The sequence below is a fragment of the Pinus tabuliformis genome, chromosome 2_1, assembly GCF_031772625.1.
Source record: "Pinus tabuliformis cultivar Carrire ecotype Pingquan chromosome 2_1, CPIR1, whole genome shotgun sequence".
Lineage (NCBI taxonomy): Eukaryota > Viridiplantae > Streptophyta > Pinopsida > Pinales > Pinaceae > Pinus > Pinus tabuliformis.
The window spans coordinates 773,521,546-773,548,595 of record NC_142299.1 but is presented as its reverse complement, the minus strand read 5'-3'; the positions used below and the strand labels follow the sequence as shown (position 1 = coordinate 773,548,595).

Genomic DNA, 27,050 nt, shown 5'->3' with positions numbered 1-27,050 from the left:
GGTTGAAGCAAGCCCCTAGGGCTTGGTATGAGAGGATTGATAGCTATCTTATGAAGCTAGGATTTACAAGGAGCGATGTTGATCATAACCTATACTTCAAGGTTGAAAAGGACATGCCTCTCATTTTGGTCCTTTATGTAGATGATCTCTTTCTGATAGGTGCAGACCCTCTCATTTATCAATGCAAGAGGGAGTTGGCTTCTGAATTCGAGATGAAATACCTAGGACTGATGCACTACTTCCTAGGCCTGGAGGTCTGGCAAAAGCCAGGTGAGATTTTCCTTTCTCAAGGAAAATATATTGTGAAGCTACTCAAAGATGTGGGATGGTGCATTGCAATTCTGTGTCTACTCTAATGGAACTCAACTTCAAGAAGCTATGTGGAAGTGTTATTGGGCCCGAACTGGCAAATCCATCTGAATATAGACAACTTGTGGGGGCCCTAATGTTCTTGGTAAACTCTCGTCCCGACATATGCCTCGTTGTAAATACGTTGAGTCAATTTATGGTCGAGCCTCATCACATACATTGGATTGTTGCTAAAAATCTCTTGAGATATCTTCGTGGCACAATCAACTATGGATTGAGATACACTACCGGGAATTTGAAGCTACATGGATATACTAATGTTGACTAGGCTAGCAATGTGGTGGATCGTAAAAGCACATCTGGATGTTGCTTCTCATTGGGGTTTGCTTCAATTTCTTGGATGAGCAGGAAGCAGAAATCAGTTGCTCTAAGCACTGCCAAGGCCGAATACATTACAGCTAGTATGGCATGTTGTGAGGTTGTTTGGTTGAGGAAGCTCTTTAGTGAGCTATTTGAGCATGTGTTGGATACCACTGTGATCTTTTGCGACAACCAAAGTGGGATTCGCCTTTCAGAGAATCCCGTGTTCCACGACCGCTCCAAGCACATTGATATCAGGTACCACTTTATCCGGGATATGGTACAACGGGGAGCAATAAGGCTCCAACACATCAAGATTGATAAGCAAGTCACAGACATCCTCGCGAAGCCCTTAGGGAAGGTCAAATTCTTAACCTTCCAAGGGAGACTTGGAGTCGTGGAAAGACCCTCCCATGGGGGTCTCGCTTGAGTTGGACACTGAGCTCTGGGAGCTCCTAGGGGCTTGGGGTACTTCTTGGAGCTATGAGTGACCATAAGGTGAGTGGTTCACCTTCCCCTATTGGTGGTCAAATTCTTAACCTTCCAAGGGAGACTTGGAGTCGTGGAAAGACCCTCCCATGGGGGTCTCGCTTGAGTTGGACACTGAGCTCTGGGAGCTCCTAGGGGCTTGGGGTACTTCTTGGAGCTATGAGTGACCATAAGGTGAGTGGTTCACCTTCCCCTATTGGTACGCTGTGTACAGGGTGAATGGTTCACCTTCCCCTATTGGTGCACTGTGTACAGGGTGAGTGGTTCACCTTCCCCTATGATACCACAGGATGGTTGACATGTGTGTAGGGTGAGTGGTTCACCTCCCCCTACGATTGATGACACGTGTGTAGGGTGAGTGGTTCACCTTCCCCTACGATTAACATATGCATAGGATGAGTGGTTCACCTTCTCCTATGGCATATGAGCAGGATGAGTGGTTCATCTTCTCCTGCTAATGCCCCAGCATACATCCTACCCATGTAGTATGGGACTCATGGGAAGTACCTCTCATCTGGCCAATGAGTTGGGAAAAGTGGATAAGGACCATAGCACTACTGATGGATGCATCGTGTACAACCGTACTCCCTATGTCTAGGATGCATGGTGTTCAACAACTTGATCTGGGATCAAATCTAATTGAAGTTCTACCTCTGGACTGACTTTTGTCAATGGAGAGTGGTAAGGTCTTGTGAATCACTCTCGATCGATTCTTCTTCATTATTCATATCAATGGTCAACAGAGCAGAGATGAGATAAGATACAGAGATGGTACATGACGACAGGATGGCATGATGATCGATGATGATGGATGGATTGGCAGGGGGGATTCTCCCCAGTTGAAAGGAAGTGTTAAAATTGGCAACTAGGGCCAAATTCCACTTTGAACAGCTCATTTGATGGAAATGATTATTGCTTTAAATTCCTCTTTTTGAGAGGACCAAAATTGATCTAAAGGTCATCTAACTTGGATAAGCAGAAGTGGTTTTGAATTTATGCCCACACATGTGTAAATTGTTCAAGTCGACCACATCATCATGTAGGCTCTGAAGCCCAAGAGACGTCACTTCACCCTCAACGACTTGTATACATACAAGTGACCTCTCATCTCATTTGGCATCATCACTCACATTCTTCTCTCTCCTCTCATTGGTTCGTACAGCTATTGGGCATTCTCTCTCTCACACGTGTGGCGAGGACGAATTTCATACTGAAGTACAGGACCGAAAATTTCAGGTGTTGACTAAAGTTTGACCAACGTTGACCAAGCACTGTTTGACCAAGTTTGACTGTGATTTTGGAGGGTTTGACTCTGTTTGACCAGGTCGAATTGATTGGCACAGAAACCGAGATTTTATGGGTTGTTTGACCTGCGTTAACCGCAGGGTTGACTTCAAGTTGACCAAGTTTGACCGCAAATTTTATAACTATTTTGGGCTGACTTTGACCACTGCTAGAAGTTGAGTTTGACTGCCTTTAACCGAGCTTCAAAGGGGAAGTTTTGTTGCTGCATTGACCATCTTTGACTTTCTGGTTAGGGTTGAATTTGACTGTAGTTGACTGCAGATTTGACAGGGTTGTTTTGACTTTGATTTGGCAAGTCAACTTTGACTTTTTGTACTCTCTCTCTCTTTGTTGAACATTTGATATAATAATAAAAAGAATTGATCAAAGGGTTTTCCCCACATTGGGGTTTTTCCCTAGCATCCGCCAAATCTGGTGTCCTCTTGTCTTGGCTTGTCTTCTGCATTTTATTTTATGTTCTATCTACAATTACTGTCAATGTGATTTATGGTTAATGTGATTGCTATTGGAAAACTAAATTGGAAATTGTCATTGGGCTGCTAAAGGAACATTGAAGTAATTGTGCTAAGCATATAACATACCATTGTTAACTAAAATTAACATCGTGTCCATGTTGACCCTAAGGTTTCCGCCATCTAGTACCCACCAATTACATGTTGATGATCTAAACCCTAATACCATTGCAATTAATCCAGTGTGGTTGAGGGTTCAAATGTTTCCTATTTGCATTTGTTTCTGGTTCGTTTTGTTGAAGATTGATGCATTCTATATTCATAAAGATCAATGCATGGTAGCATTCAACTATGATGGAATATCCTTTAATGCTAAGTGACCTAAGATGAATCCATTAGTTGTGCTTACTGAATTGATACATTTTTTGACATCTTCTAAGCTCACAGTTGAGATACATTCAGGTTGTAATAAAATCACATTCTCACAAGCTTCATACACCTCCCATAGTTTATAATTATTAAGCAATAATCATTATATAGATAGTGAATTTTCCATATCATGGCAAGAAGCCATTCGCATCAACTCCTTTGTGCATTATCATAATTCTCTGAAAGTATTAGGTTTTGATTGAACCTGGAACCATTGGTTGTTGTTGTCTTCTCAATTATGAATTCATTCAATTGTTGATCTCTTTCAAACAATCAAATTAATGATCAAACGCCTCACTATCTCTTAGGCTATGATTGATTTTGGTGGTTGCAGTTTTTAAATCGATTTGTGTTACAAGTTAAGCCAATGATTGAAGCAAGATTATATTAAGCTGCAGTGTTTAAATCAATTTGTGTTGCAGGTTAAGCCAGTGATTGAAGCAAGCATTGTATTAAGCATAATGCACAAATCCACCCTCTCTCTCTCTCTTATCATTGCCATGTGAGTGGGTGAGATAATCTACTGGTGTGGAATGTTGAATTTCCACGATCTTGGGTCTAGGATAGAATCTTAGAATCTCTGACGCTACCAAACCAAGAATCTCAACATAACTACTTTGCACAGTGGAACAATATAAAACAGTAAATCACACATGCACAAGTATAGACAACTTTTTACAAAATATTGTACAAATATGTACAACAACCCAATCTTCGTTATATTAAACCAACTAAGTAATACAACAGTCTAGGGCTCCCATACAAGGGATACAAGATACAATGACAATCTCGTTATAGTCTCTATGTCATATCTCGTCCTGTCGGTCCTTTGCTTCCGTTTTGCTCTCTAGCTGCCCCTTAGTCCATCAAAGGATAACACATAGAGTCTCCAGGAGGGTTGCCACCTATCACTGTTGCAAGTCGCTTCTACTTCAATGAACACGGGTTGATCCAATCTGCTCTTCTAGGCTGGCCAACACCTGAGCTCTAATCTGCCAATCTAGTAGCTTCTTTCATCCATCAAAGAGCTACACATTAGGCTCAATCCTTCACCCAACCTTTAGTTGTCAAGCTCTCGTTATGACTACTTGTCAAGGGCTACTTTGGGCTATCAACACGCTGCCCTCCACCAATCCAATGATGCCCAATACAATCACTATGAGATCTGGTCCTAAGAAAGGCTTATAAACCTCCAAGTCGGCCTTTCTCCCACAAGCTGCTCATAAAATTGATCCAAAACTGGTCTAAACCTAGACCCAATACAAGTCAAATCTTGCTGCAAACATAACCTAAGTCTGATGTATAAACTGTTGTTTGACTGTGACCTGATTAGGGCATAACAATGACCTATGTTATCCATACAACTCACCTTCACAACCCCTTCTCAGTTGCAGCTTCCCTTTATGAGACTCCTCTGCCTCCACGTTAATGATTTGGGCACTTATTAGCCCTCAAACAACCCCACACATGCCCTGTTTTGAGGTGTTAAGGCCTGCGGCCTACCCAAACCATCCTCCTGTGCTTACAGCCTACATAAAACAGAGGAATCCATACTTATTTGATGCCAAACATACCTGTGGTTTTCCCTTCTTATCCTCGGCCCTCTTGTAGGATGAAACAGACCTTCAAACAGTCACAAAAGGCTTCCAAACTGCCTTCCCTCCTTCGTTGAAGTGCCTTCCTTCCTGCAACCCAAACAAAAGTATCCTTACTCTCTTAGCCGAGTTCCTTCTTCACTCTTGCTGCCCTTGTATTGCACCTTTTGGATGTGCTCTCAAATGAATCAATTCACCTCTTATTTATACCAAACAAGAGGGCTTAACGACTTAGTGAAGTGACATGTCTTTTGGACATTTCCACTCCAAACCTACATGACTTGGATGCCCAAGAATTCATTTGTCAACTTCAAAAATTCATAACTCACTAAGAACAGCTTGGATTTTGACGATTCTCAAAGTGTTGGATTCTCCTCGTTGTCCTCTATCATCTCCATCCATCACATGTCCAAAATGCCTCATGGTTTTGGCCCAAATCTCGATGGGTGCAACACCCCAACCTTGAGTTCCAAGCCCACAAGTGACTCTTGTGGTGCTTCACCCTCCAAGCCCTCAACCCTAGGGCTTGGAGTACCTCCCAAGCTACTCAAAGATCAACATGGAACCAAGCATTGTGTCACTTCTCTACTTTCCCAATGACCCAAACTTAGTTTGGCATTTAGGGATTCCCCCTTAGGTTTTACAATCCTTCTTTGAAGACCATAAGGTGAGAGGCATGGCCATTGAGGTGATAATGGGTGGCTTGCCTAACAGTTGCCCCTCATCTCTCACCTGTATGACTGGACTTTTCCTTCATTGAGAGTTTGAGCAACAACAGATTGACTACATCATAAAAGTTTCTTAGAATAACACTGCAATTCACAGATGAATACAAGTTTTACTTGAGTATGACTGAAAATGTGCTTCGACCATCATAAAAAATTTATATTATGCAAGCATCGAAAAAGGATCTAAAGCAAATACAAAATCTAAACATGCTAGCATCTTATAATATCACAATGCTATGTAAGACACATTGATATTTTTCTTATCTGCACAGTTTTTACTTGCATGTTTACCTACTACCAGTTGGAGAGTGTAACTAGTTTCAGTCTTCATAATTTGTACCATTTTGTATTTTATGTAAAAAGCAAAAGAACAAGAAAAAGAAAAGTATTATTATTTTCTAGATAAGCATGTTCTTTGTGCTTTTAGGTTTTTGAGTCAAAGTCCTATTTTTGGACCTGTTGTAAAAGAAAATGAAAAGAAATGTAATTTTTGGACAGAAACCCCTTTAGATACCAAGTCGGCCTACATGACAGGTCAGCCTTCCCCCAATGGACATGTCTATTCACACCCCTCCAATCTATATAAATAGAGGGAAGATGGAGCTCAATTGGACACACACTTGGATGGATTTTTGTCTTAAATATCGCAAAGAAGGGCAGAGAAGAAGTGGAGGACGAAAATTTGGAAGAGAGAAGCTAGGGTTTAAGGAAGATCTGTCTTGGTTTGCCTCTTGTTGCTAGTCTCTTGCTGATGCATCTACTGGAAGGAAGGAAGGTTTGGCTTGGAATCTAGAGGTGGGAATTTTTATGATCATGGGTCTTGGATATCTCATTTGATCTAATTCTATAAGAAGAGATTTTTTGGGTTTTTCCCCTTTGAGAGGTTTTGCCCTGGCTTGGAGCCTATATCTTGTGTTCTATTGTCTTTTGTGATCTTCTTGTTTATCGTAATTGATTGATGATAGAAGAAAACATAATAAAAAAACTACTAACAGTCTCACAAGAAATTATCATGTAACGGAAATCTAATAATAAATTGAAAACCTCCTAATTTCCAACATGGTATCAGAGCAAAGGTCTGAAAATGGAGGCTTGAAGATCACACTTTGTTGGCATTTGATCGAAGTCTGGTGCACTCCTAAAGTTTTTCGGATCCCTCTCCCTGTGTGAAATTGAAAAAGATTCTAAAACGTAAAGACTATGGTTCGGTGGTCTCTAACGGTTCATGGCTCATGATATCTAGTTACTTCTAGCTCGCTATTTTGGCTCGAATCTTCCTCTCTAAAGTGTCTCAATTAAGATGGTTCAAATCTGAGACAACTCGCATCGAATTTGTGAAGTTTTGTAAAGGCTCGTTGTGTTATACAATGATGTCATGAAACCTAGATAGATTTATATCCATCCAGTGGCTTGATTTATTATAAAGATTCGATCAAATGTTTAAATGCATTTTACCTCAAACAAAGCTTTGTGGATAAGATGATGGCTCGCTATAAATGTATCTGAGCGAAAAGTTGTAATCATTGTACAAAATGGTTTGCGCATATTACAATGATATGACTCGTGAATTATCTTCAAACTCTGGTGGCTCTTCAGATGCTCTTTGTCTCCCCTTGATGCAGGGCCTTGTCATGCATTTTCTATCGAGAGCTTAAACACGCAAAGGTTCCTCATGTTGATCACGACCGTTGTCTCCTTCTGCGTGGAGAAGAAGGTCATATCTTTGGATAACTGGAAGATTGGCTATGAAATCCTTGATTTCTAGACTTCTGCTTGGGAATGATAGACGCTCCTCATTGCTCACAGAGCTTGTATCTGTCTGTTGCTCACTCTAGTGCCACATCAATGAGATTTATTTCTCAGCAACGACGACCTTTGTGACTTGTCAATTTCCTCTGATATGCTAAGAATGCATGGGTTCGGATGTGTTGGAAAATTCAAAGTGGTGGCCAATTATATCAATTTTCCTTGACATTAATATTTGTTTGGGAACTGAGTTAATCTTCTTATGTTCTTTATTTAGATCTTTCCATCAAACAAATATCAAGAACAAAAATAGTAACAACGGAGGACACGGAAATTAGGCTCTTAGCTAGGGTAGAACCCCTTCAAGGGGAAAACCCAAAAAACTCTTCTCTTCTTATAGAATTTTCTTTTAGTAAGACAACAAAGACCCAAACCCTAGACCAAGTCCTTCTCCAAGTACCAAGTCAGTGCTTCCAACAAGTCCTTCCTTGATCTAGCACCAAAACTATAGCTTTGTCCTGCCAGCTTCAAAACTGCTACTTCGATTTTGCAACTTCGGCCCTGTAGCAGCTGCAGAAACCGTAAACCAGCTTCCCCTTGAGACCTTCCTTAAGCAAGACAACTCCTCATAAGATCAACGAGGTCAAGACATAGTATTCTTCCTTCCAGCAACAGGAGACAGCACTTCGTCCTACTGCAACTTGGATCTGCAATTTCAACCTCCTTTGTAGCTGCAAAAACTCTAGACTTCCGCACTTGTGAGAGAGAGATAACCCAAAAACAAGTTTTTCGTCCTTCCTTTCTTCTTCTAGACCTTCGTTGTCTTCTTTTGTTTCCCAGCTATAGATCAAACTTTTTCCTTGAGATCGAACTGCTCTTTTATATAGCCTTTCCAAGGGGTCGAATTCCCTCCCTTAGGCCGACTTGGTGCTGCCAGAGCCGACTTGTACTTTTGGAGTTTCCAGGACTTTCTAGACTCTAAAATAATTCTTTTTCCAATTACAATTTGCCCGGAAGGGTCCTATAAACATGATGTTGATTCATGACAATAAATCCTATGACCTAACGAACCCTATAAGCATGAAGAACATGCTTTTACCTAGAAGACCATCAATAATGAGCATGAAACCCATGCTTTATAAAAATAACTTTTTCTTTTCTTCGCTTGTTTGTTACATAAGATACATATTGAAATGAGCACAAAAATAATTATGAAGACTGAAACTAGAGGATCGCAAAAATGTAAAATGTAATTTGTGGCTCTCACAAAGACTACATTGACTCACTATTGAGGTTAGCACAGTGGTGATATTATGATGACACGCGATCTTATAATGGCTCAAGGATTTCTCGGTGGCATTACAAATCGAAATCTATGGCTTGTACCAGTTACAAATGTTCTTCAAATGTCACGATGATAATGATATGACTCCTAGCGAATATTTGGCAGTATGACAAAGTCTTGATGGATTATGAAACAGTATCATCGTAATAAGTATGAGGCTTTGATAAACTTCCACATGAAAAAGTCGACCTGAAGTTTGAATCATGGCCTTTAACTTGTAAGAATATTTGTGTAGAAAATCGAGACTGTGCTCTGCTCTCCAGATACAAAAAGCAGTATTGAATGAGAGGAACTATGTAAGAACAACATTTGACTTGAAGTACGAAAAAGAATGATGTTGTTGTTCAGAACTAGTTCTCTACTAGGAAGAGGTATAATAAATTCACAAAGGTATGGACATTTTATATGCATTTCATGTTTGTTGAGAAATCTAGGGCATCAAGATTAAGTGATTTCTCTTCTATTGATAACTGCTTGTGAATGCTTTTTACTTCTTAGATTAGGATCTTCTTTTACTTATGTTAGTATAGTGTTATTCTTCATCAAACAACTACCAATGCATAAACCATAAAGAGATAAGAGACACAGAATATAGGCTATCAGCCAGGGCCAAAACCTCTCCCACTTGAGAGGAAAACCCGAACAAATTCTTCTTCTTATAGAGACTTCAATTGACGAATACCAAGACCAAGACCCTTGACCTATTTGCCACTCCAAGACCAAGACACAAAGCTTCTTTGATGAGATCCTTAGTCAACGATAGTCAACCTTCTGCTCCTTCCTCCTTCTCAGCTTCTCTTCAACTTCGGCTTCCTTCTGCTTCAAACCTTCACTTATTTCGGCCTCCTTGAATTAGGTCTGCAATCTTTGACCCTAATTCAAAAACCCTAGTTTCTCCTTCTAGAAAATGTCCTTGATACCTTCACTTAGGATAGAGTCTCCTCTTAGCTTGTCTCGGCTTCTCCTTTGACTTGTCCCTCTTCCAATTCTGCTACCTAGGAGAACTGCAATTCCTCTCAGCTTCTACTGCAACAACTGACCTCTTTCTTCCTTGCATGTGTGGAGAAGATCAACCCAAAAACATATCATAAAAGACCTCGGTTTATACTCTCCCTTCCTTCGCTTGATTATAGGCCTCCTTGATGAAATTCACACCTCCTATTGCAGACTTGATGATGACCGAAATTCTTGCTCTGAAATGAGGTCGAGCTGCCCTATTTATAGTTGTTGGAGCCTCCATAATAAGTTGACTTTAGCAATGGGTGAGCCAACATGACTGTTGGAGCAAATTCATTATTTCTTTTAAGGTCGACTTGAAGTAGATGCTTGAGCTTGGTCTTGGAGGGCTATTTGACACTTTCATTGACTCATATACAAATGTAACATGCCCAAGAAGGGTCCTTCATACATGACATTGACTCTTTTTGACTTTATGACCAATCCTAAGGGCTCACAATGGGAGCCATTACTAAAAATAAAATTCCTTGCTCATGAAACCCATGAGACAAGCATTACAAAAATAATTTTATTTTTCTTCTTTACATCAATTACATAAAATCACAATTACACATGTCATTATGAAGATCGAACCTAGTTACACTTTTCAACACTCCCTCTTAACTAGGGAGATATTCATAATGGTAATTAGTCATTCTCAATCTGAAGAGTTCTCATAAGAAGAGTCGAATTGGTAACCCATCTGTTTAGCATCATATCAACCAGCATTGTCACATAGCAAGGCCTTGACTAACAACTCTATCTCTCCACGAGATCTAAGCACAATGTTGGCGAGACCAATGATGTATAGACACCCTCATCATTGTCTCTCTTGGAACATACCCCACCTGGGTTCTCAGGGTGTGTTCCACCATGACTATTCTTATCTTGGATTCCCAGTCCTCAAAGAATATCGGTCCTCTATGACTACTCTTATCTTGGATGCCCTAACTCATCCTCAAAGAGCATCGGATGCCAGATGTTTACCCAATCCTCCATTCTATCTTCCCAAGTGAAGACAAGAATGATGTGTCTATCTTTCCCTCTTAATTAGGGAGGACATATCTATTCCAATAAAGGAATGTACTCATTCTTACGAAAGGAATGTACTCAAGCTCCCTCTTGGCTTAGGAATTTTGCTTCCAAGTTTCTTCCAAGTAAGAAACTTGTTTCCAAGCTCCCTCTTAAATAGGGACCTACAGCAGCTCCTTAGGTGGAGATGATGGGACAACCAGTTGCTTGAAGAACTCCTCCTCACGATGTCATGAACTTCTTTTCGTTATTCAGGAGTCTTCATGTTTGGGACTTCTTCATAGGGCACAGACCATCCATCACTTTCATCCATGAGTTAGTCATGTCATCATCAAAAAGTGATCCATCAGTTCATATCTGGCCTTCCTTCATGCCATGTTTCCTTAAGGATCTTTCATCCTACTACATGGGCATCAGTGGTGGAAGATATCCATAGATCTTCCCTTGGCAGCCTTGCATAAGCCCATCCAGATATTTGTTCAAAAATAAGAAATGAAAACTTAAATCAAAATTACCTTTGTGATGGTCTTTCATCATGACATCTTCTAGTTTGTATCAACATCCTGCATACATATCGACACATCTCCAAAGATATATATTGTCAAGGGTCTCTTTCTTTTTCAAACTTCATCTTTCATGGAGATATCCTAGTCAAATCTTCTTGGTCTTTGGATGTTGATTGCCTTTTTTTTTCATGGTTACATATCCACGATCTCTTCCTTCCTTTCTTCACACATTTCATTCCCTGGAATTTCCAATCAGAATTCCTTCAATTGTTGTCAACCACCTCATATTGCATATGAGGATATATTATGTTGATTTCATCTAGACAATGTGTGACTCATGCCTTCTTGCATCCTTTCAGAGGAGGAGATCCTTTTTCTTTTGATCATGCTCTCAAAATAGAGCATTTATCCATGTTACCTGCAAGCATATGACATGACTCTTCAATATTGAATATAAGCATACATACCTCATTTTCTTTTGGGTCATCCAAACTTCCTACAGTAGCTTCCTTGAAAGAGCTTCAATCCCTTGATCTGCTTCACCTTTTATGTCATCATACCATCATCCCATGAATTCCACAAGTTTGGAATTCTTGATGAAACACTTGCTTCCTCTCTTGATCGGTGAACCTTTCGATGAAGATTCCATCAAAGAATCTTGAGGATCTAGAGTATCCCCATCCAGCAGATGTTTCCTTTTGACAGATGTATGATGAGCCTTGTACTAGATGACCTTTTTCTTTCTATAAGTACCACCTATGTTACTAATGTGGTGTCCAAGAGCTATATCTTTCCATGGGTGACTACCATAGATTCTAACCATCTTTCATGCTTCTCTATGATGAAGTCACGAGCTCTTGCTTTCAATGCTTCTATGATGCCTTGATGCATCCCATTATTTTTCTTAGTGAATCATGATAGCCATATCTTACAACAGAAGACTTAGGAACTTGAAAAGAACTTATGTGAGGAAGACTATCTCAATCATAATAGAGATCTCTTACTTCCTCTTTCTTGGACTTCTTCTTTTCAGCTTCCTCCACTTCTTCGGTGATATGGGCTTCTTCTCTTCCTCTTTTGTTATTGTCCTTCTTGATCTTCGAACAATCTCTTTTGTAGTGCCCATATTCTTGACACCCATAGCATTGAATCTTAGCCATGTCCCTTTTCTTTTTTCGAGAACTAGACTTCCCAAATTTTCCCTTTCTTCTTGTCATTGTAGCATAAGCTTGATTTTGCTCACCTACTCCCACATCAAATTTGGCCTTTATTCTAGATTCTTCAATCTTGCACAGTGACCATAGATCCTGGAATGGAGTAGCTTCTTTCTTTCCATAAATACTTGAAGTAAAGTTACCCCACTCCTCTAGTAGTGCATTTAGTACAACTGTAGTCATTTCTCTATCAGACATGACTTCTCCCAGATCTTGAAGTTGATCCCTAATTTCAGATATCCTCATAAAGTATGAGGCTATTCCATCTTCCCTTGACATCTTCAGCTTGTAGAGTTCTTGCCTTAATGAGATGACTTCTCCAGCAGTGCTTACGGAATACAACTCTACCAGTTTGTCATAGATTTCTTTTGAAGTTTCGAGTTTTGATACATATGGGATGAGGGGATCCTTGATGGATTCTATGAGAATCCTTTGAGCCCTAACTTCCCCTTTCATATACTTTGCAAGAGCTTGAGCATCTTCCTTTCCTGGTTTAGTGATTGATCCTTTGACATGTTCCATAACCTCATTTTCAATGAGATTCAAATATGTCATTTTCTTCCATGCAAGATAGTTTGAAGCCCCAACCAATTTGTTGCTTTCCTTGCAAAAAGACATTTTGACAAATTCAAATGTGGACATAAATATACTTACTTGATAGGATGTTCCTTCTTCTTGTTGCTTCCTTGATGTTGATGATGATATAGAGGATAGAAAACTTCTCCTTGATAAAGGTAGTTTTCTTCAAGAATGATCCTTGATCCCACAGAGAGTGAGATCTCTTTGGATCCTTTGATGGTGATGTCTTTGTTGATGAAGATCAATGATGACTTCTTGGTGATGTCTTCAATGGTAAGGACCTTGCTTCAACGAGAGAGATTGCCTTAGAATCTTGATGACAACGCCTTTTGATCTAGCTTCCTTTGGATGAATAGTCTTCAAGACACTTCAACTTCAAACTGATTAAGAGCAAATCCCAGGAATGCTTCTTTGATTGATCTAGGGTTTTTACTTTCTTCAAGATGATGATATGATCTTGATCTTGAAGTGCTTCTCTTGGATGAATAAACTTCAAGCTTACCTTGATTCGTAGATCTCTTCAACTTGAGTAGATGTAGGGTCTTGGCCTTCTTTTCTTGATGATGATCCCAAGACTTATTTTGGTGTAGATTACTTCTTCGATCTATGGTTTTGATGCTTTCTTTGTAGATTTTAATTTCAAGATGATCTTCGCTTTGATGCTTTCCTCGAGATTTGATCCTTGAGTGTCCCTTGATAAGATGCCCTTCCTTGACTTAGTCACCTTAGCTCTGATACCATGTTGAGAAATCTAGGGCATCAAGATTAAGTGATTTCTCTTCTATTGATAATTGCTTGTGAATGTTTTTTACTTCTTAGATTTGGATCTTCTTTTATCTCATGTTAGAATAGTGTTATTCTTCGTCAAACAACTACCAGTGCATAAACCATAAAGAGATAAGAGACACGGAATATAGGCTATCAGCCAGGGCCAAAACCTTTCCCACTTGAGAGGAAAAACTTGAACAAATTCTTCTTCTTATAGAGACTTCAATTGATGAATACCAAGACCAATGACCTATTTGCCACTCCAAGACCAAGACAAAGCTTCTTTGATGAGATCCTTGGTCAACGATAGTCAACCTTCTGCTCCTTCCTCCTTCTCGGCTTCTCTTCAACCTCAGCATCCTTCTACTTCAGACCTTCGCTTATTTCGACCTCCTTGAATTAAGTTTGCAATCTTTGACCCTAATTCAGAAACCCTAGTTTCACTTTCTAGAAAATGTCCTTGATACCTTCACTTAGGATAGAGTATCCTCTTAGCTTGTCTCGGCTTCTCCTTTGACTTGTCCCTCTTCCAATTCGGCTACCTAGGAGAACTCAATTCCTCTCGGCCTCTACTGCAACAACTGACCTCTTTCTTCCTCGCACGTGTGGAGAAGATCAACCCAAAACAGATTAGAAAAGACCTCGGTTTATACTCTTCCTTCCTTCAGTTGATTATAGGCCTCCTTGATGAACTTCGCACCTCCTATTACAGACTTGATGATGACCGAAATTCTTTCTCTAAAATGAGGCCAAGCTGCCCTATTTATAGTTGTTGGAGCCTTCATAATAAGCCGACATTAGCAATGGGTGAGCCGACATGACTGTTGGAGCAAATTCATTATTTCTTTTAAGGCTAACTTGGAGTAGTTGCTTGAGCTTGGTCTTGGAGGTCTATTTGACACTTTCATTGACTCATATACAAATGCAACATGCCCAAGAAGGGTCCTTCATACATGACATTGACTCTTTTTGACTTTATGATCAATCCTAAGGGCTCACAAAGACAAGCATTACAAAAATAATTTTATTTTTCTTCTTTACATCAATTACATAAAATCACAATTACACATGTCAATATGAAGACCGAAATTAGTTACACTTTTCTACAATGTTATGGGTCAAAATTTTGCTAGGTTTCTGCAATTGTTCTTTTGCATGAGAATCTAGGATTTGTAGGCTTTGAAGTCAAGAAGACTCTTGACATTTAGGGTTTCTAAATCCTAAGTCAAATTGAATTAACCCTAGAAAAGATGAAGAACCCTAACCCTATTTTGGTTGTTCCCTCTATAGAAAAACCCTAGCTCTTGACATCTAAGGTTTGTAGATAATCTGGGGTATATGGTAAACCATAGCGATGGTGGATAATGGATAAAATCTAGGATTTGACATCAAAACCCTAGGGTTGATGTTTCTGATAAAATTATATCAAGGGCAAGATCAAGGAATTTTAAGGTTTGTATTTTAAGAACCCTAGGAGTACACCCTCAAAGATACCATAGAAACCCTAGATTGATAAAATTGACATCATGTTCTTGTTTTTGTGTATTTTTCTTTGTTGTACTTGTCGATGAATATTGTAGGTACATAATGAAGAAAGCAAGATAGAAAGGACGGCTAATCAAAAAATAGTTCTTGTGCTTGTTAATGCCTTCTTGAAAATGATGAGCATGATGGAGAGAGGGAACTGTAAGGACCTCGAAGGAACTAATGCTAACAAATTCATTGGTGATTAAAAGATTAAGCATACATCGTTGCATTTTCTAAAAGAGTATTTGTTGTTATGAAGCATGGCATCATATAGATAAAAGCACATGATAGTAGAAAAATTAGAATCTACTTATTTGATTTTCTTTGGGAAAGATCATCTAGTTTAAAGAGAAATAGAAAATTGGAACCATATTGCATATTATTGTTCATCTAAGCATTTTCTAACATCATGTTAGAGGGAGTCATTTTGCAAAGAGGGATCATAAAGATCCTATAAGAATCATCATTTTGGAAGATTCTTGGTAGCAGCAATATGACTGGTATATGTTCCATCTAGTATGTGTTGAAGAAAATGTAACTAGGTTCGGTCTTCATAAATGTAATTTTGATCTTTGTATTTATAAAAGAAAAGAAATATTATTTTGGTTATTTATATCAATGAGTTTCTTGCTCATTGTATAGGTCTAGCACATGTCAAAGTGCTATAGGGAAGTCAAAGAGTCAAAAGAAATGTTGAAGACCCTTAAGGGCATGTTACACCATGTATATATATGTATTAGAGTCCAAGAAATACCTCCAAGCAAAGTCACAAGTCTCCTCCATGCAACGACATCACTAAAAGAAGCAATCTGAAGTATAAATGACAAGTCGGCCTCAAGTCGGCCTAAAGAAGGGACAGACCTCTATATATAAGTGGTTGTCCACTCCTCCAATAACAATGAAGATCACCTCTGAAATCAACGAGAAGAAGGGACAAGTTAAGAGTGAGAAAGGGACGAATAAAGGAGCCTCTAGTGCAACGAAGGAGGAAGAAAAAGTACCGAGACTTAGAGGGTTGTTCTAAGGTCAACTACAGTCACACGTGCAAAGAAAAAGAGGGTCTCTCTACTGTCATAGCATCCCTCCACCACAGTCATACATATCTCATTGTTTGGGCTAGAAAAGTAGGCCTATAAGGCCTCTCACTCAAGCGAAGAAGAAGCTCACTCAAGCGAAGAAGGAAAGAGGACTTTCACATAAGGTTCTAGAAGGAATCCCCTCACACATGCAAAGAAATAGGGCCACACTACTGTCATATCAAACCTGCAACTATATCTCAAGAAAGAGCTCGGTTGGAGAAGGGATAAAGTACTCTTCATATGTGAAGGAATCTACTAAGGATAAAAGAGGAATATCTCTTGTAGAAGAAGCATAACAAGGACTACTATCAGTTGCCGGAAGAAGGACGAAGTGCCGGAAGAAGAAGAATAAAGACTTGACTTGTGCTTGGAGGATATTCTTGTCAAGGGTCTAGGGTTTGGCATTTATCAATAGAAGCTTCAATAAGAGAAATTTGAGAAAGGGTTTTCCTCTCTAAGAGAGAGAGGTTTTGCCCTAGCAGAGAGCCAACATCTTGTGTTCTTGTCTTTTGTATTTTGATAGCAGTTTGATGAAGTAAAAGAACATACACTAATAATAAGAAGAAGATCAAGCTAACAAGAAAAGTAAAAGTGCTTCACAAATTGTTATCATTGCTAGAAGAATCCTATCATAACTAATTGCCCTAGATTCTTCAACAATATGGAATCAATACTCTTGAAGGATGAAGGAATGCAGATGGTCAAAGTTCCAGGTACAAGAAGCAAGCTCATTCCAAAGGGATGGCTAGATGATTGTATGAAAAGCAAAGGTATGCATATTGTAAGTAACTCTTCAGGAAAAGGTTCATATCTATAAGAATCTTGCAAAAAGAGTTGAATATAAAATGTGCTCGATAAGCTTTCCATATGGATGCATGTTGTCCAAAGAAATGTGACATGCTTTGGTATAGAAAGAGATCAAGAATCTCTCACAAAATTGCATGGCATAAATATAACAATGTTGATCAACATCAAGTATAGTCTCTGGAAGAAAGAAAGGGAGTTAACAATGATAACTCCAAGGAAGATATTACAGCTTGGTAATCAAGCTTGATCCATGGGCACTCTAATTAAAATGAATGCATGAAGAAAGATTCATCTGGAGATGGATCATGCAAAAGGATGTTGATCTCGAAGAACTCAAGAAAGTTGATGCTTTGATGAGAAGGTCATCATGATAAGGTAAGTCTAATATTTTTGTTATTGGTTATCTAGTTAACATATTGTTTTTCTACCTAGAAGGATATTGCAGGAATATGTGAAGGATGTTGAGACAAGCTCAACATATGATATTTGGCAATTATGAAGTCAAGATGTTTTCATCTTGGGATTGAAAGGTAGCAGTGCGAGAAGATAACCTGAAGTTCAAGTTCGTACAATGAAGATCACTTTCAGAGGGAGCTATGATTGGCTTGAAGTTTGATAAGGCTCAATATAATGCCTTCATTGATGATAAAGAAAGGAAAGTGATATGCAAGGTCGATGGCCCGAACCCTATCACTAGATTGAAGGAAGAGATACCAAGGAAAGAAGGAATCATGCAGCTATCTCCATGAAGAACAAGTAGCTGATGTTGGACACATCTCCCTAGTTGAGAGGGAGCTTGGATATATTCCCTTTGTGTGAAGGGAATGAGTATATCCTCCCTAGTTGAGAGGTAGTGATGATGGACATGATTCTCTACTTCATGTGTCATGCACTAGGCCAGGACTAACAGTCATACGTCTAGTGAAGGCCATGGAGAGAGAATGGGGTTTGGAGGATTGGGTAAGCATCTGAGACTAGTACTCCTTGAGGATTTGGAATCCAAGATAGGGAAGTGGTCTCGTGGACCGACACTCTTTGAGGATTGGACAGGGTATCCAAGACAAGAGTGGTCGAAGAGGACCGATATTCTTTGAGGATTGGGAATCCAAGATAAGAATAGTCCTAGAAGGACATACCTTGTGAACATCTGGATGGGGTATGTGCCTTGAGAGGTAGTGTGGTGTCCCACGTAAAGCCTCCCAGCATTGTGCTCTAATCTTATGAAGAGATAGAGCTTGTTAGTCAAGGCCTTGCTATGTTGACAATGTTGGTTATGATGATATGATGTTGATGCTTACAGATGGCTTACTAATCCGACTCTTCTTAGGAGAATATTTCAGTTTGAGAATATCCTTGTACCATGTGTACAATTATGAATACCTCCCTAGTTAAGAGGGAGTCCTGGAGAATGTAACTAGTTTTGGTCTTCATAATTTGTACCATTTTGTATTTTATGTAAAAGCTAAGTTGCACGAAACGGGGAAACAGGTACGAGTTCCGAAATGGGCACGGGTACGAAACGTGCCCCCCCCCCCAAATTTTGGAAACAGGGAAACGTGATATATATATATATATATATTAGAATTTAGGACATTTAAGAAATGTTATGTGCAATCATAAAGCATACATGATACATTATAATTTATTACATTTAAAGTTTAAACATTATGATTAAATTTACATCACATTTACTCATGAATGATCACATAATAAAAATAGCAATATCGGAATATCCAAAATCAACCTTTATTATATATCCAAATCTCAAAATCAACCTTTATTATATATGAGGCTGCAAGTACAATAAAGACTATGAGGCTGCAAGAACTATAAAGACAAAAGACTAATCCTCATCAAAAATAGAAGCAGAAGCATGCTCAACAATGGATGGTGGTGCTGAAGAAGATGATGGGCCAATTCCACTTCTAGGCTGGACCTCAATATTCAGGGCAGCAAGAGAGAGATCCAAATCAAGACTTTCTGGATCCACATCCCATTCTTTAGAAGGACCACTGTTGTGTTCTGGACCCCTACAAGATGCAAGGCGAAGGTTGGAGTGCACATAAACAAAATCCTCTGCCTTCTGTGAGCCCAACCTATTGCACTTCACAGAATGAATAAAACCATAGGTGCTCCAATTCCTTTCTGTTGATGAAGAGCTTGCCACTTGTGAAAGAACACGAATGGCAAGGTTTTGCAAATGTACACCATTTTCTCCATGACAAATCCACCACCTAACTGGATTCATGGTGCTTCTCTCCTCCAAAGCTGATATATCTGCATAATCATCTAATCCTGCAGCAAAACTGGCAAATTCTTCCTTTACCTCCCTGTGTAGATGAGATGGAAATATTCTCATAAGGGCTTTTTTCACCCCATTAGCCACCTCTCTATCCTTATGGGGTGCCTTCCTCTTCCCATTGCTTTGAGCAATAAGCTCCTCATCATAAAATTTGGGGTTCAAGGCATGTGCTAAAGTGTGCAATGGAGTGTTGAAATTGTTCCACCTATCAACAATGATTTTCTTGACTAAATCAGCAAAATGATCATCAACAAACAAAAGTTGTGGAGACTCTTGTGAAATGATTTCCATAGTTTTCTCAACCATGGAATCCATGCCATCATATACCTCTCCTAAGAAAGGTTGGTCAGTGTCAGCATTCCGAAGAAGCTCAAATGCAGGGGTTGTGAACTTTAGCAAGAAATCTATCTTGCTCCACCAATCCTCATCAAGGCACAATCTACGCACCATATATCCCTGCTCTGAATCTACTTGTCTCCACTCAACCCAAAGTTGACTCACCACCATAGAAACTAATGCATGCTTAACCTCAACAAGGCGGCGCAACATCAAGAAGTTTGAGGCATATCTTGTCTCAGCAACTTTTAACAACTCCAATTTGGAGTACTCTCGAAATATTGCCTAAGATTGGTGGTGGTTGGTGATGAATTTAACAATCTCCCTTGCTTCCCCTGTGATTTCCTTTATCCATGGAACTTTGTTGTCAATCTCCTCTAAAATCAGATTCAGATTATGGACAATGTAGGGTGTCCAAAAGATGTGGTCATACCTCCCCTCAATAATTAAACCTGCAGCTTTGCAAACTGGTGCATTATCCGTGATAACTTGCACCACCTTGTTAGGCCCTATTTGTTCAATAGATTTTATAATAACATCAGCAATGAACTGTGCATCTTTTACCTCTCCTTAGCAGTCTTCCGCCTTTATAAACATTGCTCCTTTGGGGAAAGTGGCAATGATATTTATCAATGATCTGCGCCTTGTATCTGTCCATCCAATCCATCTGAGACTATGGTAACCCTAGAGCTACTCCAGGAAGAACGAATTGGTGATTAGATATCCTCCACAAGCTCCTTCTCATTTTTGAGAAGTTGAGTTCTAACTTTCTCATAGTCGGGCCCCTTGTACCCTTGAGGAGCTTTGTTAATTGCCTTTATCATATCTTACCAGTAAGGAGAGCGAACAACATTGAATGGGATACCAAATGCATAGATGCATCTAGCCACTCTGGAATCAATTTCTTCTCTTGCTTGCACATTCACCAATTTAGCAATTCTGCTATCCTGAACTGAAGGGGATGCCCCTCTGGTATTTTTGGATGCTGGTTGTTCATGTTGTTGAGTGGCACTGGCTCTCCTCTTCCTTGCTTCAACTACAATCCTTGGCTCAATGTTAGATGGAGCTTGAGGAGTAGCTTGACTAAGCTCATCATGCCTTCTCTTAATTCCATCCGCCTCATCTTGCTCTCTTTGATATGCCCTCCTTGTCAATGGGTCTATTGTTTTTGTGCAACCTACAATCCCCTGTCCTCCTCCATGCAAAAGATGTGCTTCACTCTTGGGTAGGAGCCCTTGTACGAATTACTGCAAAGATTACATCGCCATTCCCATGAGCCACCACCTCCACATTTTTTAAGCTTCTGAACATGCCTCCAAAGAGGATAATATTCAGCCCTTGGGTTGGCCCTAGGGCTTGAACTTGCAGTTGCACCTAGGTTGGAAGTCATTGCTGCTAAAAAAAAAAAAAAATTGTAAAGAAAAAACGTTTTTCATATATTTGGAAGCATTAACCCTCGAAAAATTGAAGAAATAGTAGGAAAAACTAAGTAAACAAATGCTTCTTACCCAAATTAATTTTCTGTAGTTGAAGCTACCCCAAAATGCTAGAAAAGGCGAGAAATATGGTTGTCGCTGAGCCAAAAACCAAGAATGCCGTAGTTGGAAACTCTGCACTCCAAATCTGCTGCTGAAATCTCTTTCTCTTGCTGCTGAAATCTCCTTTGCTCACTGTTGAAAACGCCCTAGCTGAAACCATTGCTCTCTTCCTCTTTTCTCCTTTGCTAAAATCGCCCGTCTCCAAGAGAAACGACTTGCTCAATTGTGTGATGAGAGAATGAGGCAAGAGTCTTTTTTATAACTTGAGAGAGGCATCTAGAAGCATCCAGAAGATATTTTAGTCGCCCAATAAAAAATTAGAAGCGAAAAAATAAAAAATAAAAATAAAAGAAAACGGCAATTGTTAAGTGGAAACTCCACTGTACGGCCTGGAAACTCGTTTTCGGCCGTACTGGCCACGTTTCCCCAGTGTGAAATGTGCCAGTACGGCCAGAAACGAGTTTCCAGACCGTACAGTACGAGTTTCCTCATTTCCATTTCATTTTCGGCCGGAAACGAGTTTCCTCATTTCCGTTTCGTTTCCGGCCAGAAACTGACCCCTAGGCAACGTTTCCTGCAACATAGGTAGAAAGCAAAAGAAAAAGAAAAAGAAAATTATCATTATTTTCTAGATAAGCATGTTCTTCGTGCTTTTAGGTTTTTGAGTCAAAGAGTCAAATTCCTATTTTTGGACCTATTGTAAAAGAAAATGAAAAGAAATGTAATTTTTGAGACAGAAACCCCTCTAGATGCCAAGTCGGCCTACAAGACAGGTCAGCCTTGCCCCAATGGACATGTATATTTACACCCCTCCAATCTGTATAAATATAGGGAAGATGGAGCTCATTTGGACACAGACTTGGATGGATTTTTGGTCTGAAATATCACAGAGAAGGGCAGAGAAGAAGTGGAGGATGAAAATCTGGAAGAGAGAAGCTAGGGTTTGAGGAAGATCCATCTTGGTTTGCCTATTGTTGCTGGTCTCTTGCTGAAGAATCTGCTGGAAGGAAGGTTTGGCTTGGCATCTACAAGTGGGAATTTCTGTGATCGTGGGTCTTGAATAACTCATTTGATCCGATTCTATAAGAAGAGATTTTCTGGGTTTTTCTCCTTTGAGGGGTTTTGCCCTGGCTTGGAGCCTATATCTTGTGTTCTATTGTCTTTTGTGATCTTCATGTTTATGGTAATTGCTTGATGATAGAAGAAAACATAATAACAAATTTGCTAACAGTCTCACAAGAAATTATCATGTAACGGAAATATAATAATAAGTTGAAAACCTCGTGATTTCCAACACTACCTATGCAACCTGCAACCTGCAACCCCATAACAAAAAAATAATTACCAGACTTTAATAGGTTACATATATAAGCTACACTCCTAAATACGAAATTAGTGAAAGAAGAGGTTCACTTATGGCTTTCATACTGCTTATGCGATATTCTAAACCTTGTCCACTAAAATATCACTTAACCACTCCTAACTAATACTTAATTATTATAAAAATAACCAAAATACAAGTATAGATTTGACATTCCCATTTTACCATACTTAAGAAGCATGTCACATACCATTTTCGTCAAAGGCCTTCATAGTAGTATTTCACTCTTATCAAATAGTCACGAAAACCTTCCAAATCTGGAAATAAAGGTAAAATATTTTTTGAAATTAAGAGACTGGCCTGTAATCAATGCATTGAGAAAAATTAGACAGTGCACCAATAATGTTGTGCAAAAATGAACAACACATCGATGGTTTGATCAAGAAAATAGCTTTTTTCCAAAATCAAAATCATCTTTGAATGCCTCCAAATTTTCCTTTCCATGATACCAAATTTTTGCTACAATTCACCTTCCTCTTTTATCTGAATAGCAAAGGTTTCGCAGAAGATAAGAATTTTTCCATCAAAGCTTTACTGAGACTCATTACTATTAATAACTATCAGGCCTTCTGCCTACTTGTTGTAGCAGATCACACCGCATTATAATACATTTGGTTGATTCAGAGTTTGTGGCCTACTACCTACGAAATTTCCTTCCCTCTCCTACAAGGATTATTTTTCTTTAGCAAATTTTTTTTCTTCAATTCATTTATAACATATACTATGTGCATATATACACATCCACAAAAGAATTAAGACTACATACGCATACATCATTGCCAGCATACTCAAGAATTTGTTGTGAGTTTTTTGCCACCATGAGCTCTCCTACTACTTTGAAGGTTTCTCCGGAAGCAGAAAGAAAAATCACATAAAAAAGTCGGTTCTTTTTCTGATAAGAAAAAATAATAATGTGCATACCAAGAGTAATAACATGCATACCTTGTTCTTTTGCAGTCACCAATAATCCCCACAAGAACACGTCCCATCCTTAAAATGATGGAAGCGGTTGGCATCCCTTAAAACAATATATCGATGAGCAATCTTAGAGAGAACCTTAATGGCAGCATGGCAGTCACCACATACACGAAGGTTGTTGACAACACGGATAGGTGTTCCAGGGGGTGTGCTGATTATTCCGAACACAATGGCCAGTTTCTCACTATGGTAATAGAGAATGTTCTCTTTATTCTCTCCTTCTACATCATAAAACACAAAGTTGGTATCAGGCACATAACCTGCCTCCTTCATCTGCCCTGTAAGTCCCTTCAATGCAGCATAGATCTCTTCTGTCTCTGGATGTGATCTGTCGTGTACCATAAATGTATGCATTCTATTCTTTACCTCAATCCAACTGTATCCTGGCATCTTTGTCACCCCCCTCTCTTTCATCATTTTTCTCACTTTTGATACATCATCCCATCTCCCAGCTGCAGCATAAATGTTGGACAAAAGTACATATGTTGTAGCATTTTCTGGCTCTAACTCAAAAAGCCACTCTGCTGCCTGCTTTGCTAGTTCTGTATTTCCATGAATTCTGCAGGCACTAAGCAATGCTCCCCAGCTAATGGTATCTGATTTAAATGGCATTTTATCAATTAAGTCCCTTGCCTCATTCAGGAGCCCAGCCCGGCCTACAAGATCTATCATGCATGCATAGTGCTTAGCTTTTGGGGCAATGCAATGATTTTGACTCATGGACTCAAAGTAGTCACGACCTTCATTAACTAAACCTGCATGGCTGCATGCAGATAGGACACCGATAAAAGTAATATCGTCTGGCTTCATTCCTGCCTGCAACATGCTCTCAAAAAGATGGATAGCCTCCTTTCCACACCCATTCAAAGCATACCCTACAATCATTGCATTCCATAAAATTCCATCTCGTCCAGGTACTTTGTTAAACACATGGCGTGCATCTTCTATACTCCCACATTTAGCATACATGTCTATGAGGGCACTTCCAACAAAGATATTTGAATCCAACTTAGTTCTGATGATATAACCATGGATCTGCTTGCCCTTTTTCAAAGATGCTAGGCTGGCAGCTGCACTTAGAATGCAGGCAAAGGTGAATTGATCCGGTTGCAGGCCCTCATGTCGCATCTGGCCAAAAAGCATCAAGGCTTTCAAATTATCCCCTTTCCTCACATAACCTGCAATCAATGCATTCCAGGATACTCCATCTGGTCTGGTCATTTCATTTAGCAGTTGGTGTGCATCTTCAATACTTCCACATTTTGCATACATGTCGAGAAGAGCACTTCCTACAAATGGGCTCATCTCAAACCCAATTTTGAAAATGTGTGTATGGACCTGCTTACCATAATCCAGAGCCGTTTGGCAGCTACATGCACTAAGAACGTTGGCAAGGGTGAAATGGTCCATTTTCACGACTGACTTCTGCATTTGATAGAAAAGCTTCAAAGCCTCCCCAGCCTGCCCATTCTCGGTGCATCCACCAATCATTGCAGTCCACGAGACAGCATCTTGCTTGGGCATTCCATGGAATATCTGCCTTGCATCCTCTATAATCGAGCATTTTGCATACATGTCAACAAGAGCACTCCCTACATAGACATTAGACTCAAATCCACTTCTAATTACATGGACATGAAGCTGTTTCCCCTGTTCCAAAGCCAACAAATTGGCACATGAACTGAGAACGCTTGCAAATATGAATTGGCTTGTCTTCATTCCTGCCTGATTCATCATCCGGAAAAGCTCAAACTCTTCTTTGCCATGACCGCATCTGGCATATCCTGAAATCATGGAAGTCCACAAAACCACATCTCGCTCTGGCATTTTGTCAAACACTTTGCGTGCATCCTCTATTTTTTCGCACTTTGCATACATGTCAATAAGTGTAGAGCCCACAACGACATCCAAATCAAATCCAGTTTTTATTGCATGCAAATGAACCTGCACCCCATCATCTAGTGCTTCCATGCAGGCACAAGCACTAAGAACACTACCGAAAGTGAAGTGATTAACCTTCATATCTGCAAGTTTCATTTGACTGAAAAGTTTCAAGGCCTCCTTACCATAACCATGCCTTGCATAACAACCTATAATGGTATTCCACGAGACCTCGTCTCTTTCAGGCATCCTTTCAAACAATTCACGAGCAAAGTCGACGACGCCAATCTTTGTATATCCTCCGATCAAAGTGTTCCAAGAAGATATATCTCGTTCAGCCATTTTGTCAAACACTTGGCGAGCATCCTCCACACTCCCATACTTCAAATGCAGGTCTATAAGGCGGTTTTCCAGAAATGTGCCAACTCTAAATATATTTTCGATCATATGGGTATGAATTCGTTTGGCTTCTGATACAGATTTCCTGGCAATGGAGTCCTGCAGAAGATGAGCATAATACCTGCTTTCGTCATTATTTGTACATGCTTTTGCAGTAGCACAAGTAGTAATAAGCTTCCCAATATTGGTGTTGTTAAGCTGAGGCCAAATCATATTTCCAATGAAACCAAAGGTATTCCGACGCTTCATGTTGTGAAATCTGAAGTGGCCATTTCACAGTTCCCTCGCTGCTAAAATACACAACAATGTCAGCAATCGACAAATAACCGATATCGTTATTCAGCTTTGGAGCTGAAATGATCCTATAGACATACATAATGAGTAGCGATATCACAACTTTTTTCGTCGGTAGAATCTATGTTCATTGTTCGGTATGTCAAGAATTGTCGAAGAATTTCTTCCGCCCGCGATGATCATTTCAGTCACGATCAGTACAAAAGGACACTGCTGCCAGTATTCTAAGAGGGAGGGTTGACGGAGGTTGAAAAGATATTTAAAATTAATATTTTATAGGAATTTGATTTTAGAATAAGTTTTAAAATTGAATAAGTTTCTTAAATCTAGTGTTAAATTGAATTTAAAACAAGTGCTACTTAGTAGGTAGTATGTATATAGTTAATAGAAGTATGAACCACTAATATGATGTGACCTGATTAATTAAAGCTTTCATGAAAAAAATAGAAATGAAAGTGAAAATTTTGTTTTTTTGTGAGCACCTTACTTTATTGATTGGAATGAAGCTTTATAACTTTATTTCTTTGGTAGTGTTTGGTTCAAATTGATATGAAGAAACTTAGTTTCAATTCAATGAGGTGTCAATTTCAAGAAACTTGTTTTGCACAACCAATTGTCTCTTACAATGTCCGTGGGAATTGTACATGATTGATATAGAGTTGAATGCAATTGTGT

General features: G+C 39.4%; 1 pseudogene across 9 annotated transcripts in view; it reads right to left on the bottom strand.

The window, feature by feature from the left end:
• LOC149202867 (putative pentatricopeptide repeat-containing protein At3g13770, mitochondrial pseudogene) overlaps positions 1–26,593 on the bottom strand; it is a 112,937-nt pseudogene extending 86,344 nt beyond the window's left edge. For 3 of the 9 annotated variants that reach the window (XR_016253913.1, XR_016253912.1, XR_016253914.1), the window contains exons 1-2: positions 23,766–26,593; positions 23,014–23,123 (exon numbers count right to left, since the gene is read on the bottom strand). The product of XR_016253913.1 is annotated as a putative pentatricopeptide repeat-containing protein At3g13770, mitochondrial pseudogene, transcript variant X2 (transcript). Of the gene's footprint in view, positions 1–23,013; positions 23,124–23,159; positions 23,307–23,765 lie in introns of those variants that run through there. The other 6 variants (XR_016253920.1, XR_016253919.1, XR_016253915.1 and 3 more) reach the window with 3 other exon arrangements.
• Between the last annotated feature and the right edge of the window lie 457 nt (positions 26,594–27,050).